A 13,893-nucleotide genomic window follows, 5' to 3' on the forward strand; every position below is an offset into this window, starting at 1 on the left:
GGCTAACTAGCACAGAGTTGGCGTGGAACGTTGGTAAAACCTTCCTCCGATAGCTTCATACAGTCTCGTGCCATTGGGCCGAGAGACTAGTCTCTTGGCCCAGCGGTATCGTACTGTGTCTCCCATTGCCGAACCGTTGTAGTTGGCGAGGTCGCACGTTCGATCCCCGAGGGGGGTGAACAGGTGCAAGATGACCTCCGTCACATATGACTAGGAACTATAACACCAGATACATTTTTCAGCGTACACAATAGGATGAACTACTACCTGTGAAAATCTTAAGTCATTTTTTGCCCTTTTAAGAAAAATAGAAATTGTGCCAATCTGGTCGGAAACGGACTACAGCTCCCAGCATGCTGTGCTTCGCACCTCGTTGACAACACAGAGAAACAATTGAACGCAAGTTCTTCGCATATCTTCACATTCTTGTAATCCTGTGACTTCCACATTGTCTTCTTATTACACATATATAGGCCTACACGCGACCATTTTGATTTGGTTTTAACTTCTCTAGTAGATATGATGGCTTCTGTGGTGACAAGTAACCACCTCTCTGGCTCATGTTTGGCTATGCTAATTTGGCTATGCTAATTACATGGAGTAAACACGTCACACATGCCAGTCAGTGTAGTTCTGTATTAGCTTTTTAAAGAATATTAAAATCAGTTCAGATCAGTGAAAAACCGAACATTTTACCACCTGATTCGATAAAACGGTCCAACATGCCTATAATATGACTGCCACTACTTCTACTTCGTCGTCAGGGCGGAGATGTAATTTTTCAAAGAAAAAACCCATTCATTTGTTGCAGGGGCTTGGAACGTTGCCAGCAGGGGGCGATGAGATTACTTTCCCTCCCAATACTTTGTAGTGCTTTACCTAAACTCCCGCTCATGATACAGCAGCACCCCTGCTGATGATGACACGTGAAAGCACAGGCCAGGCAGCTAATCTGTGGATCTGTATAGTGTCACACATCATATCTGAGCAAAATGCAACCGCTTATTATGCAGCTAACGTGAATGAATCCACTGAGCCGATTGGCGTCGCCGTGGTGGTGCAGTTTGATGAATGACTATGTCAAATACCCTTCACAAAGGGAAATGTCACCAGTGCATATTAAACATACTGAGTCATCTCAATATTGCACACTGTGTGATATCATTGGTTTCATGGCACAAAAAAGGGTTTTCATGGTTTTAAAAATGTGTCTTCAAAAGCCTGATTTTGCTCTTAACTTACATTAATTGACACAAATAGGCACATTACACCTTGTTTACAAATAACACAGAGAACAAGCAAGGCCATCCTCAAGTAAAATCTGATAACTACCTCTACTTTGTGAAATGAAAACATCCTTTTCTAAGGAACTTCATCGTTCTCTATCGCACGGATCTCCAGGGACAACTTTGATTGTGTATCTGAAAGACTTAAAAGAGAGTGAGATGACTTTAAAAGCATAAACATTCCTCTCAGGTTTTCTTTTGTCATCTCCTGCTGACCGTCCGATGCACAGGAAACGCAAACAAATTCCCAGCAACTGTGCTGCGGTCATGTCAGATCTAATTGAAACATGATGTTCTTCTGCTAGCCATGAATAACACTTCCAATAGCCCGCTTGAGCTGCTGTTTGTCTAAATGCTTAGTTTTCGCCTCTATACTGATGACGCGTTTTCCCCTGTCATCCGCTCCCCACTGTGAAGAGCAAAAAAACGCCTACCACTCCCGCGGGGGCATTGCCCTTTGACCTCTGCGTACTGTACTTTGAGGTTGCCATATTTTCTTAACTTCGCCGTGACTGAGCTTTTCAAAACAAGCATGGTGCTGCTTGCACATGTGTGCTTGATTTCGCCTCCGTGAAGAACATTTCATTCAGTCAGGGCGAGGCAGCCCAAACTGGTCTGGACGTACAAATATTCACCTCGCATGCACGTCCATGTCCAGGCGCATATACGCACGGCACACGCGTCTGTAACAGGATTCTGCTACACTTGAAAGTCCATTGTAATATGATGCACAATATGGCTGACAGTGGAAACTTAACTCAAACACGTCCTACTATTTCAATCCTATTGCATTTCAGTGAAACACTGTGGAACCACAGTGTGTGAATGCACAGGGGAAAGAATGCGATAGTGAGTAAAATCCATTAAGACGCATTACAGCATAGCAGCAAACACTGACAATCAGAAGTCAAAATTAAATTAATCACAGCCAGAAAGTGAGCTGAGATGGCTAAAGGTTGGCTATAATTATATGTTGCTTCCACAGGTAGACAGTCGGTTATTACAAGAGGGAAAAGACTAAATTCATTTTTAAACCACATCAAACAGACATGAAATTTCCAGCCCTGTACCCCCAAAAAAGTGAATGAGATCTGAAGTATTGGAAGCTTGTTTTTAATTGCACTTGATACTTGGAGGAGGAAGTGAGGTTATCAGCGGACGTGTAGGCCTATAGATCCTGCAGCCGACTAATTCAAGAGGCCACTCTGAATTAGCCCTGATCAGTAAAAGCTCCCCATCAATTTGTAGTGATTGACCTTAATGTCCAGGTACTTGATTTGGCTGGTTTATCTGCTAAATCCCTGATTACAGTCATTACACCATGCTCTCAACACGAATCCCTGTTGTTTCACGGATGTGGTAGTAACCGAACCCTAATTCTGAAGCTATTAAGGCTGTGGCAATGGCTCAGTGCATAAACTCCCTGCACGCTTCCCTTGTCCAAAAATGTGACTGAGGGGATGCATCCATGACTTGGATCTTGCTTTGATATCTCTGTGTAATACAGCATTTGGCATTTGACACGGGGCCATACGGGGGATCACACAAATCTACTTTGGGCATCTTTCATGTTTTATTGGGCTCTCTGGAGTCCCACTGTCTGTCCATCCTTCAACACTAACCCATCATGATTGTTGATAATTCAAATGTTTGAAAGTTATTGGTCAAATTCATTCAATTGTCAACAAATGCATATTTCATGTGTGAAAGAATGTAATAAAATGGGATGGGAATATTTTATATTTAGAGCTTTAGGGCTACCACTATAATGGGAACCATACACACACACACCTACACACTCACAAACAAATGTGCACACACCCCTACACATAGAAACACACAGGCACAGCTCACAACAGTTCCAGCTCATCTGCTTTCAATCTTGCCACTCCTTCCTCAGATCTCAAAGGGGTCTCTGATTCATTCTTCTATATGTCCAACGTAACATCACTCCCCATCTCTCCCTCTCTCCCTCTCTCTCTCTCCCTCTCTCTCTCTCTCTCTCTCTCTCTCTCTCTCTCTCTCTCTCTCTCTCTCACTCCCTCCTCTCCTCCTTGGTGTTGCTCCAGAAGTCGGATACCCAGATGTGTCCGTCCTTCTCCTCCACTCCGCTGCACTGCCAAAGGGGATCTGTGGGAGACACCCTGCTGGGGGGCAGTGTGGCTGATGGACCCTGCGTTAGCTAGTGAAGAGCAGGCTATGGCTTGGCTACGCATCGCAGGTGCGCTAAAACAGACGCTCATCTGTGGCTGGACTGGCCATCTGGCATAGGGGGCATTTCCCGGTGGGCCCCACACCCTTGTGGGCCCCTATTTTCAGAAATGTTTTTAAAAAAATAGGGGCACACAAGGGTGCTGGGCCCACTGGTGAGTCAGTTCTGTTCTGCTAATTATGAGGGGGGACCCCTTTAAGTTAAAAGTAAAGTTCCCAGGCCCTCTTTCTCCCCCAGTCCAGCTCTGCGCTCATCTGCAGCTAATCAGGTCCAGCCGATGGTCCGAAGCGGAGCGGGAGATGCCTTGGGAGCAAGTGGAATACCCGGAAGATTTGATTAGTTTATTTTTCATGGGACTGGGGAAGACGAGTCTGGGAGGGGGGTCACTGAGCAGGCTAATTATCTGTGCTGTTGACCCTGGGTAGTCTGCTGCTTAATGACATTGCCTTCTGAGGCCATTTACTGAAAGTCATTGCAGCAGGGAAAGGATACTGTTTCACGTTTACATTCCTGTGTTTTTTTTCTCTCCAATGTGTAACATTTACCACCAAATGGGACCTGGCAGTTGAGACACACTATCTATAATATAAATATATCCATTTTCTCTATAGGTTCTGCAGCGGTCATGAGCTCATGCAGATTCTTACGTGTACTGGTGGTGGTCAATCGTTCAGGATGTGCTGCAGTACAATTACAGGTGGATCTGGCTGGGACAGGGGCGGAGCTATAGGGGGGGTGAGCAGGGCATTTGCCCCTGGGCCAGAGCCCTCCTGTATTAGATGTGTGGACCCTATTGTGACCTTGGCAGGCCATATGGGCAGCCCTATCAGTGTCTTGCCCTGGGGCCCTGTATGTAATTGTTCCGCCACTGGGCTGGGCTCAATACTTCATTGTCTGCATAATCCCAATGCAGTGTTGTCCAGTCCACATAATGTTACACTTAACTGCAGGTGCACCATGCTTTCTGAAAGACATGATGACCGAGCCTGCTCTCCCAGTACAGTGCCGTGCAGTGCAAAAGCATAATGCTGCCACCACCATACTTGAATTTAGGTATGTTGTTATTTGGGTGATGTTGGGACAAACAAACCATTTGGAATTATTTCCAAAAAGGACCACTTCAGTCAATTTCAATATGCTGTTGTATTGATCACACTACATTGGCCACATTTTTCGGCTCAGCCCTTTCCGAGATATGAGCTATTCTAATGGGGGCAACATAGGCCTACTCCAAATATTTTCCCAAAAGGTACTGCTGTTTGCAAGTTGTCTGCTGATGTCGTATAACCTTCTGGATGTTTTTGGGAATAAATAAAAATGTGTTTTTTGAAATGTAAACAAAGCGCTGCCCCCATTACAATGACCAGGATCTCGGAAAAGACTGAAGAAAAGAAAAACCTCAGGTACTAAGTCCAGGGTAGAGTGAGCATTACAACATGTTGTTGAAATTGACTGAAGTTATCCTATAAGTTTGGCAAAAAGACATCTGAATTGTCCCAAAAAGCAAAAGATCCAGTGAGGTACCATCAGAATCAGAATCAGAATCAGTGATGTAACCTTATCTGAATGACCTATATTCAACAAGTGGCACAGAGTGGCCTTAACTTAGACCTGGCTGAAAGCCAAGCCTTTGTAGACCTCCTCTGTCTCTCTCCCTCCCTCACACGCACGCAAGCACGCACGCACACACACACACACACACAGCTGGGATGCATCAGCAAGGTCTTGGGTTCAGGTGCCCGTAGAAGTTATCGTTAGGTTAGGGAAAATAGAAATGCACCGCTGTGCAAGGACCAGGCCCTGTTTTTACAAATCTATTTCTAAAAGCACCAACCCCCAGGCCCAACTGCTGCTTTCATTCTAGCCTCCACATGACAGGATGGAACGAGGTTAGAGTATATCACTCAGTACATTTTTATTTTTTTAGAAAAAGTGACACTGATGGGTGCTCATTGTACTTTTCCGCCGTTTCTCCCGTCATGACTGAGGCCATTACCACTGAAGGGCTGTATGTGGGTGGGTGGGGTTCAAGAAATCATTCTAATCCATGTTTGGGTCAAAGACGTGCAACATGAAATTGTCCTTCAGTGTAATGCACTGTAATGTAATGCTTTTGCTTACTATAAATGCAAAAAAAAATATTTTTAGGCTTTCATGCATTCACTTTTCAAAAAATTTAAACAGTAAGCAAAAGTATCTGTTAGCACTGAAGGACAATTTCATGTTGGACGTCTTTGAGCAGTCTTTGGTGTGTGTTTGCATTGTTACACCCTAGATTCCAATGCTTCAACTACGTAACACACAGTGGGGAGAATGGTGGAAATGTAGGAGATGTTATGAAGTCCTGGGACATGCCTCTTCAAGGTTCCCTACCCCTGGACACATACGCACACGCACGCACGCAGGCACGCACGCACGCACGCACGCAGGCACGCACAATGAATCACACACACCCACAATTTCTGTGTAGGAACAATGTACATTGTAGCTGACCGCCTCACTGATCAAAATTCCTCTGAGGTTCCTGTAACGGGCAGCTGAGTCTGATACTTTTGTAGACTGTACAGTGGGAATCTGACCTTGACCACAGAGCTGAGGAACAGGTTTGTGTGTGGGGGAGAGCAGATGAGTAAGACAGGATGGTGATGGCCCATCGGTCACAGCAAAGGGCAGGCCAGTCCCCAAAACAATAAGGACTCAAGAGAACAGAGCCAAGTTGTTCTGTTTTTGGGATTGTACACAATGTAATCTGGCTAGACGAGCTACTATTTGCAGTCCATAAATAGGTCAATCTACTGTACGTACTGTGTGAGTACTTTTTGTCATGTCTTTGTATAATTTCCTGTCACAGTGAAATTCTGATAATAATCTACATCCCTATTGATGATCAGGACCTTTGAATGGTGCGAATTAGGAATAACAGATACAACAGTTGCTCGGACGTCGGAGAGCTCCATTCAAATGAACGGCACATTCTACAGAATGAAGACGAGCCATGTAATAAGACAATATATATCGTGAGGACAATAGAATAGTGCCAATCATGCCCTTTCTCCTCTATAATCTCTATAGAGATGAACTCATTTTAAGCATTATTACCAGGTACAGCTACTATACGATTTAATATAATTTATTAACATTTTGTGTTGTCATTACGCATGCTCTAAGTTCATACAACTGCAAAAAGAAATATAAAAATATTCATTTTAAAGAAACAATTAAGTGAAAATAAAGGGAGTAACTGAAAACATATGTAGTTGTGGTATATCTCTATATATATCTTTATCGTGATATAAAGTAATTAAAGTTTTTCCCATATTGCCCAGCACTAGTGTGAATTAATGAAATGTAATAATCCCATGTCTTGCGTGCAATTCTTATCACTGTGGGGGATAGCAACACTACAGTCAATGTACAGTATTTAAACTTTTCTCTTATTCCAGGCTTTCCCCTCTTTATCTGCAGTGTGGTTGAGATTAGACGTGCTGCAATACCTCTAGTAACCCCCTTATGTAATTTCACATAACATTCCCAAAGCTGCTGCAAAGCAGGGCCACCGACAGCTTTGGCCAGGCCAGGCCCGGGACAAAGTCAAGTAAAAGGGCTCCTGGCCCAATACATACTATATTGTAATACGGACCCAATTCTGTGAAGTTCCCAAGTCTTAAAAAAACAATGATCTGAGGCCAGAGAAATAACCCTTTACATTAACTCACGTGGTCCTGTAAAGCAAAGCATCTGATCCCTGCAAAATCTGCCTAAAACCAAGGACGATCAGGAAAGGGTTCCCAGACGGGCACCCAGGGCCGGTTCTAGTCAGTTTGGCGCCCTAGGTGAGCACCTCCTTTTTGTGCATTTAGAAATTGGCACCTGTAAACACAGTGTTGTACATATAATTGAGCATAACTGATATTGTGTCTAGATATACTGAGTCCTCACAAAAAAACAAAACAAAAAAACGTCAATGTTAAGTTTCATTTCGTTGGACATTGAACTTCTGTGGGACTTTAAATCACAGGCACCCCCAAGACATTTGGTGCCCTAGGCGACTGCCTTGTCTGCCTCTGCCCAGCACCGGGCCTGCTGACACACCAGAGTCGATGGATAATGGACATGCATGCACACACAGATACGTGCTGGTGGATTGCTATTCAATCCTGGCAAAAGGTACACTTTATTAAACACAGCATCGTCATATGTGGCCATGTGTGATTTACTTGCCCCCCACTCATGTGAAGCCTGCACACATCTTCAAAGGCTAGCAGGGATTTGTGCAAAGCAACCCTCAGGAGCATAGGGGGGGCAGCACATGGGCAAAAGCCTTAGGCTACAGCACAAGGATACCCTGTTCTCACCCCTTTTCATTTTTGGTGCAAAACATTCTCAGAGCTTCCCCCCCCCCCCCCCCCCCCTTTCTGTCTTTCATCACATCACATTGTGGTAATAATTACATGGTGCTTTCTATCAGTTTAACTATTTATTCAATAAACATGAGTGTATTTGTACTGTATTTTATTATCACATGTACAGGGAAAGGCTTTAAATAAACTCTGAGGCAGAGGAAAATTTGCGTCAGTGTATGTAACCTGGACTGAGAGTCAAAACAGTACCTACGATCATATGAGTCAGTGTTAGTAATGTATGAAGTGATGGGGGGGTGGAGGTGATACTGCATTTGCCATAGTACCCAGTCCCAAACAAGGACAGGATTTAATAAACAAAAGCAGTTGGCATTCCTAACCATCAGTAGGTGTTGCTGATGTCAGTGGCTAGATTACCAGAATGTGTTGTGACCTTCGAAAACCCAAACAACTCTGTAAACATCTCACTTCCACAACAGCAAAAAGTAGATTAGTTTGTCCTTGCAATCCAAAGCCATTCACCACAAAGAGCTTGATGCTGGCTATACTTTTGTTTTGTGCTCATCAGAAAAACAGCAGCTAGTTTGTTGTTAACTTCAGTGGCTACCCCCCCCCCCCCCCCCCCCCCCCCCCCCCCCTGCCTGCGTTTACTTTGAATTACTTACAGCACTTTGGTTCCTCCAGTGGTTGAGGAAGGCAAAATAACCCCAATGAAAACACTGTGTGTGTGTGTGTGTGTGGTGTGTGTGGTGTGTGGTGTGTGGTGTGTGGTGTGTGTGGTGTGTGGTGTGTGGTGTGTGGTGTGTGTGGTGTGTGTGGTGTGTGTGTGTGTGTGTGTGTGTGTGTGTGTGTGTGTGTGTGTGCGCACTTGCATGAGTTTGTGTATATGTGTGTGCATGTATGTCCGTGAAAGGAAGCCTACAAAGGCGGTGTGGGGTGATTGTGGATGCACACAGCATGGTGGTGGGGTGGTGGTGGGTTGGGTTGAATCGCTTGAAGGTTTTACCGAATCGCATGCAGATGCTGCTGTTCTGGAGTCAGGGGGGAGCGCCTCTCCAAGAGATGATGTTCAGAGCCAGCCACCCCCACCCAAGGTCAAAGGTCACCTGTGAAGAAGCCAGGGGGCCCACAGGTGGCCTAGTGAGCAAGAGGTCAAGGTCAGATGGGCTGAGCCCCAGGATCTGCTTGCGTATCCATCTGTCAATCAGTGAAATGATACCAAGGCATTTTACATGTTATCATGAAGCAACTGCCTTTCATGGTGATTCATGAAATATTTCAGGTTGTCTATAAGCATCATGGGGGTACAACTGGTAGGCTACCCTGCAGAACTTTCAATTGTGTGTGAACAAATTCGATGAACATCACATGTGTAGATTTCTCACATTATACTGTACATATTTCAGTGAAGTTTGAAATATTTTTTTCAATGATGGCTTCAGAATACTAGCTCTATTCCTGGCAACCGATTAATTGTTGGATTTTAGGGAAATGGAAATAGATACCAACTTATCGGAAAGTTTTCCATGACGCAAAACAATAACATGGAAAGTTTCCTTTTAATACAGGAGCTCTATTTCGAATGCATGCGATCTGTATGTGCGTTCGTATAATGGCTGACAGCTGAAGGAATGGACAGTTTCCTGTGATCAGGCAGGAAGACCAATGCAAACCCCCATGAATACTGAACTGACGTGCTGCTCTGCTCCAAATGTGGGCGCTGATCTCAACGAGGAAAAATGTCAAATCATACATGAAAGGCCCCTCCCTGATCCAAACAGACACACATACACGCTCACACACAGACACACACCTCTGTCTCTTGAAACTGACAACAGCCTGTCTAACACCACCTGCATAGTGGGTCTGCAGATGCGTCGTGGAGAGGCATTCCAGTACAACTGTGCCATCTAGTGTCCATATGATTTAGTGCAACTGGGATCTACCTGTTCTATGTTTTCATTGTTGTTCATTGATAAAGCTGACAAAAATCTAATGGTGAATATAATAAACGGTGTGTTTTGGTCTGATATATAATTCATTAGGCCTTTTGAGAGTGTTGTCTAGCCAGCTAGTTAGAAATTCTGTCTTAGACAGAGAACATTGGCCTGCTTAGGGGGTTTTGCAAGTAGGTGATTCAGTGACACAGATCAGGTAGCTCAGAGTAAGTGGTAAGTTACTGCTCCTAATGGAAGTGTCTTATGACTCCATCCTCCAAGTAAATCAACGTCATTGGTGTTATCCATTAGGTGGTTTACCATTTGTATAAGAGTTTGGGTTCTGAGCTAACCCATGGTCTTTGGCCATGATAACTTTGTTTCCTCGTGGCTCTACTATGGTCCAGGGTTTCCCAAACTTGACCATGACAAGACCACCCCCCCATATTGCAGTAGATCTCAGCCAAGGCCCCTCTGACATGGGCCATCCCACACTATTTTGTTTTCTGTGCAACCCTTTCAAGTACTCCAGGAAAAACAGTAGTCAACAAGAACATAAAACATTCACAGTAGATCCATCACCACCAATTTGCTTGTTTTTGGTTTACTTAAGTTATTTCATTTATTCAATTCTCAATTTTGGCCCCGACCCCCACTTTGAAAATCTCTGATCCAGGGAGTAGATCTACAGAAGGCGTTTGTATTCCATACCATTTATGAGTAGAGTAATTGATTGTAATCTGATTGAAAAACATAAGGTAAGTTGTGTGTAAATACATAGTCTGCATGTATGCAAACCCTAAGTGGATAAGGTAAAGGTAAGGTAAGTCATCTACAGAAGGGTCGTCATTTCCAGGAACAAAAGGCTCCTCTATGTGTTTCTCAACCTTTTTTTAGGCGAGGCACCCTTTCAATTCATTAAAAATTTCAAGGCACCCCAAAACCAACAAGCCGTAGCATGGCATCGCATCCAATAGCACAAAAGCTTAGAAAAGTAACACATTTGGAGACGTCACATGACCTACGTTCAAAGTTGCAGCTGACTGGGGCGACCTATATTTACTTTATTGTGCGTAAATGGCAGATGAAAGATTCCACTGACTAGCATTAACTTATCAATTTAGACAATATGTATGATATTACATAATGCATTATCAGCCACGTTTCCGCAACACCCCTGAGGGAGGCCCGCGGGCGGCACCCCTGTTGAGAAACACTGCTCTATTAGATGAGTTAACCCATAACTACTCCTGAACAAGCTCCTTAGTACACCTCTCTGGTTCTCAGTTAAGATCAATGTCTACATTTTTCTCTCCACCTACAGCCTGTATGCTATACTCTGCTCCAGGCCCCTAACATTTCTTAGATTTTCCTCATGGCTGTGTTCCACCCCACATATCGGATATTAGTGATCATATGATAACTCGAGATGTATTAATTTGGAATGGTATAGTCAACGCTCACCTATTTTTTTTTTTTTAGCATTTTAATGCACAACAGAAAGTGACGTTATGACGTCTTAATGCTGCAATTGACAAGTAACGTGTTTGCTGAATTGGTGAACTTTGGACGCGAGTTGGGGTTCAAACTAACTATGGTATATACCCTTAATATAGTAGGCCAGACCAGTGTAACATGGGTGGTATCTATCTGCAGCACATAAACATGTGCAATGAGTCACAAGCCCAACAGCAATGTAGCTCAAGGAAAACACCAAGAATAAAGCCAATGCGCAGAGGGAGCACAAAACTGAGTTAAAAAATTCCATCCCATGCAGACAGAAATCACACAGGTATAACTGTCAGAAAAACAGATGCCCGTTGCCCATATCCCATCTAAAAATTGATTTACTGCTCTGCCCTCAGAAGAAACTGTTCTCCAGGTGCCTGTGTAGTCATGCTGTTGTTCACATGTGTGGTTCTTCTGCTGCTGGTGCCCATTACTGTTTGGCTCTGACTGCTTCAGGGTGTTCACGCCGAGCCCAGTTTTGAGCTTTGGCAGGAGATAAATAAGGAGGGAAGATGCTATGTGATGTGCAAAGCTATGGAAGAAAATAACCTGCACTTTTAAGGCCTCTCTCCCTGAATCAAGCCATTCTAGAAATACCAGTTTGCCTATGAAATGGCTTAACACTCCGTATCATAATGTTTTCCCCTGTACGTGTGTGAAAAGCTAAACCCAGTCTATAAAACCTACTTCTATAACTGCAGGTGACCGTTACACAAAAGCTATGTTTTTCGATTCCTAACTCAGTGAGCCTTCCTTTAGCCGTTATATGCCTTCCCATTTTGGATGTTCACTTCAATGAAGAGGACACATAAAACGTTTTTTTTCTCATTATGTTTATTGCTAATTAATTCCTTTTTTAACTCTCCTATCCCACCTGGGGCATGAAAAATAACAATGTTTTCTTTATTACAAAATTGCAACCAACAGTCTCGCGCTGTATTCCAAATCTTTTTTTTTTAATCTAACCATCGAACACCTGGACCCAACATTTGTCTAGTCTGATGAGATCAGCTGACATCCAGTGGAGGTCTCTGTTCCCCACAGAGCGGGATGAGGGTGGAGTTGAGAATACGTTACAGCTCAACGTCACATGATGGGCATCGGGGATTACGCTGCCCCTGTAAGCACCATTTACTACTGCCAGATCAATACAGTTATTCATGAATGACTAACTGGTTGGGAATTGAACACCTGACATGTAGTGGTGGCAGCTTGAAGACAAAAAAAAGGAAGAGAAAGAAAAGAGGGAAAAGAAGGAAAAGAGGGAAAAGAGGGAAAAACGGTCAAACCGCGCAGTGGGGGAGGGCAGGGGGAAGTCAGAGAGCTCCACAGGTGTCGGCCGTTTGCAACTGATCATCAACATCACTGAACCAAACATTCATATTACAGATTTACAAGGATTTGAGCTGCGAGTTGCTGTTAAAAGAAAATGCATGTCCAGTGAACTCTACGGCCATTATATACATCTAACTGAACACCTTAGACCTGAGACAACTTGGATGTTCAGACAGGAAAGTTTCTTTTCTCTATTAAGATCTCAGTTTGTATAAGGTAAGCCAGTCTCATGGTGTCATGCAACACTGCCATTAGTGGGCTACTGTCAAAGTGGTCAAAAGCAGTCAGTCATTCCAATTAATATGATCAATTATCTATATATAGCGTTACCAGTTATTCTGATGCAACAGAACTTGCATTCGGTACAAACAGGTGTACAAGACGAAAGTAACAAAGGCAGGAAGTTCTGGCAAGGGGGTGTGAACAACGTCCATTACAACTAAAGAACATAGAAGGGCAGATGCCTTCTCCCACCTCTATTCATATCATTTAATAAATGACACCGTTTGTATGTATACACATAACATGGCACCAGAGGTCTATACTATGAAGCTGGTTCAGGAGTAAACCACATTAAGAGGTAAATCACCTAATAGAAGAGCCTGGAGTCTCCTTTTCTTAACTCCAGGCTCTTCTATTGGATGATTAACCCCTTAAACTGGTTTGCTTCTGAGCTGGCTTCTTAGTATAGGACCCAGGTGTGTGGTGTTCTCCGTCAACTGAAATTACAGCAACTGAACATTCTGTTTTATCACACAACCAGAAAAAACCCCACATGTCTGGATTTTGTTTTTGTTTTTTACGGAAATGGTTCTAATCACTGTTTGAACATCAGCTATGTAGCGGGTATAACCCACACTTTGTGGAAATGACTACTGCCTCAGCCACTACACAAAACTATTGCTGGGATTCAAGGAGAAAGAAACAAAAAACATTTGCCTTCAAGGTCAATCATCAGTATTCACACAGAAAACACCAGAAATCAAAACAAAAATTGGAAAACCAACTGATTTGTCTGCAGTGTCAGTGTAAAGGAAACGAAACATGACAAAAATAAATGGCAGCAGACACGCATATATAAACATCTTTGCATCGCATCTACCAAAAGCGAGCACAGGGTGAGTCCAAGTGCACCTCAGATAGACCTTTGAATAGTGTCTTGCTAATGATTTTTGGGTGGTGTGGCTAGGGTATTTACACGCAAGATCTTTTAATGCTATGAATGGGGTGCAATGTGTCCTGAGATGCGATGC

This window comes from Engraulis encrasicolus, chromosome 16 (assembly GCF_034702125.1).
Source record: "Engraulis encrasicolus isolate BLACKSEA-1 chromosome 16, IST_EnEncr_1.0, whole genome shotgun sequence".
NCBI classification, from domain to species: domain Eukaryota; kingdom Metazoa; phylum Chordata; class Actinopteri; order Clupeiformes; family Engraulidae; genus Engraulis; species Engraulis encrasicolus.